Below are 3,821 nucleotides of genomic sequence, written 5' to 3' on the forward strand. Positions count from 1 at the left end.
ATTTCATAATTATCAAGATTAGGCAAAAGCCCTCAAATCCCCAATCCAAGCACCAATATAAAATCATGAATTAAACGATGAAATAACCAAGAATTTGTAAATAGAAGGTTAGAATCTTACCCAAAGTGAAATCGAGCAAAGCCCCTTTATAATCTTTCCAAAATTGGGCTTTCAATCTCCCAAAATCAAATTACGAAGTCTACGTTCGAAAAATACTATTAAATCTGCTAAGGTGTAACTTGTTCTTCGCGAATGTGAAGCCTTGTTGAGATTGTGGTGACTCATCCACCGCGATTGCAATGCCCTTCTTACGAATATAATGTGATGCACAAGCTAGACCCGACCCCAACTCAACCGATTTCCTCTACACGATCGCGACCTATCCACTTTGATTGTGACGCTATAACCCTATTACTCTTCATGATGAGACCTTCACATACGCAAAGAAGAAATATACTTGCGCTAGAAACAACAAACCAACAACAACCCAAAACCAATCAAAGTCTCGATCCAACCCTCGAAAATTATTTGGAACCTCTCAAAAATAAATTAAATATGTAGATTGTCTATACAACATGTTTTGGACTTGTTGCAGTCATCAAAACACCGATCGAAGATTGTCTTGTTCAAAAGTTGATTGTGATCAAACTTAAATTTTTCAAAATACTAAAAACCAATGAATGACCCGAATAACTTTCAAGTGTCTCGAAATTTGTGCAAATCTTTCAACTAGTTATAAATCATGCTTCAAACCTAACTAAGCTATCAAAACTCAAATTTGACCTCGCTAACAAAAAAATATTGATTTTCAATCAAATCTTCAAACTTAAAATTCTTATGAAACTCATTTGTTCATCTCGAAAATCGTGTCGTATGCCCCACAAGTTATAAAAGGCATAATGAAGCTATAAGAAAAGTCAAAATAGAGAAAACAAGTAGAAAACTCAAACCACCATGAGGATCATTACAAAAAGTTACGTATTTTTTTTACTTCTCATTCGGTGTTTAATACTCATATTAGAGCCTGATTAAATTTAGATTCGCATTGAAATGTCTCACATTAAGGGTAAAGTGTTCCTTAACAAAGGCGATTTCATACTCAGGGGGACTTAAACCCAAAACCTCTAGATTAGGATGAAAAAGTATTCATCACTCCAGTACCATAACTCTGATTGGTACGTATTTTTTCAAAATATGAGTTCAAAGCATAATACAATAGGTAGTTCAAACGCACCCTTAGTTCAAAGCAAATTAAAGAATGTGCATTCAATTGAAGTACTCATCCTTTAAAACTTAATAAAATGACAATGAGCTAATTATCATCATGCACTCATACAATGATACGAACAACTTCCACGTTGATGCTTTAAAGTTTCAAGAAGTGAAATAATTGAAATGATAAATAAAATTAGAAAAACCATATACTAGTGTAACTTAATTTCCTTTACAAAGAACGTACGCACATAATTACTGTCACAATTGACAATATAATTTAATGTGCCCACCATTCTTCTACCTCTCTTTACCTACTTATTTTATGTAAAATAATAATTATTAGGTGCATAGTATTGACTATGGTTTGACTGTTATTGTCAGAGTTAGCTAATATAGAGAACAGTAACAAAATGTTCATGTGCCTATTTCACCTTCTTTTTCTATATTTATGTCGGTTATTTAGTCACTCTCCTAATGATTTATTTAGTTTAGATACGATTCAATAAAATCGATAGCTAAAATTAGGGGTGTTCACGGTTTGGTAAAAACCGATTTAAACCGAAAAATTGAACCAAATCAATTAAATAAATCGATTTTTATTTGGGTTAGGTGTAGTTTGGTTTTAGATTTTTAAAAACCGATAGTATATGGGTTGGTTATGGTTTTGTTCAAAAAAACTGAAGAAATAATCGAACCGAACCGACAAGTTATATACATATATTTTATTATTATACATACATAATATATTATTTTTATTAACAACTTTAAAGATCTTATATGTGTTTTCATCAAAATTTATTTATAATTTACTTATGAAAGAAAAAATGCCCAAGGTGAGAATATTTATCTTATTGGTTTTATGTACGTGAGTGTGTCTATGACAATTCTTTATAAGATTGAAAATATCAATGCCTCTTTCTTCTAGGCCAAAATAATGAAATTGGAAGCTTTATTCATAGTAAATTCAATGATGGAAAGTTATGTAATGTCAGGCATTCTAACTATTTTCGTTTTAAATAAATTGTTGTAATTTTTTTAACGTTTTAAATGAATTGTTTTTTTAATTTTTGTCTATGGTTAATAACTGAATAGCCGAATCAAACCGAACCGAAACCGATAAGAACCAAACCGATTAATATATACTATATTTGGTTTGGTTTGGTTTTGATAATTTTAAAACTAATTAAGTTGGTTTGATTTTGGTTTTGACCAATAACCGATCCAAACCGACCCGTGAACACCCTGTTAAAACTATATATATATATATATATATATATATATATATAAAGTTCTTCTTTTTTAGCTTTTGAGTGTTAATTATTATTTGTAAAGATTTTTCTCATAATTCTTTTTCAATTGAATCGAATAACCAATTTATTTAATATTTTTATGAGACATAGTTGATTAGAACAACTTATCATTTTTTATTTTTAGAAAAAACTCTATTTTATGAAGATTTTGTCTTCTCATTTTGTTTGAGATCTGCATGATGAACTTTTGCTAAACTAAGAAAATAGAATACATTCATTTATTTTTCTTTTATTCGTCAAGCTTTGAGCAACTCTTTCAACTTAGAAAACAGAATGCTCCCTTAATAATTTTTGTTGTGATTAGTCATTGTTCAACTCACAGATGGATCAGTAATAGCTCAGCCTGCTAGTGATATTGTTTGTTCTATATCTAGATTTGCAGGACTTTAAAACATGTTACTAGTGTGTAAGGTCTGCTTACTTATATACTCAATATCTCTCATGTGTTTATATATGTGAGAATTCTTATCATAAGTTCGAGTGTTACATACACCCCCTCTTATGAACTTAGCATCATCCTGAGGTTTAATTTGTCCCATCACATGGAATTTTCTTAGACTCAATACTGATGTTTACCCTGCTTTATAGAGATTTATGTAAACTCAATTGAATTTTGGCCCAGATCGACAAGGTTGACACAAGGAAAAAATTCTAAGTATTGAATGAATTTTGTAGTTCATCAACAAATAATCGAGAATTGTTTAAGCAACCAACATATATTGTTTAAATAAACAAAATTGTTTAAGCAACCGAAGGATATTTAAACAATCAAGCGTTATATATTTAAGCACCTAAACTATGTAGAGGGAGTTTTTGTAAATAGAAGAACTTGTGGATTTTTAAAATGTGTCACTATCTTATCACTAATTAAAAAAGGGACCCTTTTATTTTATGCTTAAAACTTGTGTCAAGTTTTTTTTTTTCACTCTCAAAATTCCTTTTTACATTCAATCCTATTATATACCCAACATTCTTCTGTATTCTATTAATGTGTGTTTTTATCATAAGTTGGGTATCACATACACCCATTTTTATGAACTCAACAGCCTCGTTGAGGTTTGACTCACCTCATGAAATTTATCTAGACTTAGCACTAAGGTTTGTCTCGTCTTATCGAGATTTGTCTAATTAACTCAATTGAACATTGGCCACATTGATAAGACTGACATAAGAGTTGTTTTGATACCATCTATAATGATCCAGTTCACTAGTGATATTGTCCACTCTAGATCTAGAACCACGTAACTTTAAAATGTGTCACTGATGTCTAAGATCTTCTTACTTATGTACACAATA

This window comes from Solanum verrucosum, unplaced genomic scaffold (assembly GCF_900185275.1).
Source record: "Solanum verrucosum unplaced genomic scaffold, falcon-dt-bn FXZP01000268.1, whole genome shotgun sequence".
In the NCBI taxonomy this organism is placed as follows: domain Eukaryota; kingdom Viridiplantae; phylum Streptophyta; class Magnoliopsida; order Solanales; family Solanaceae; genus Solanum; species Solanum verrucosum.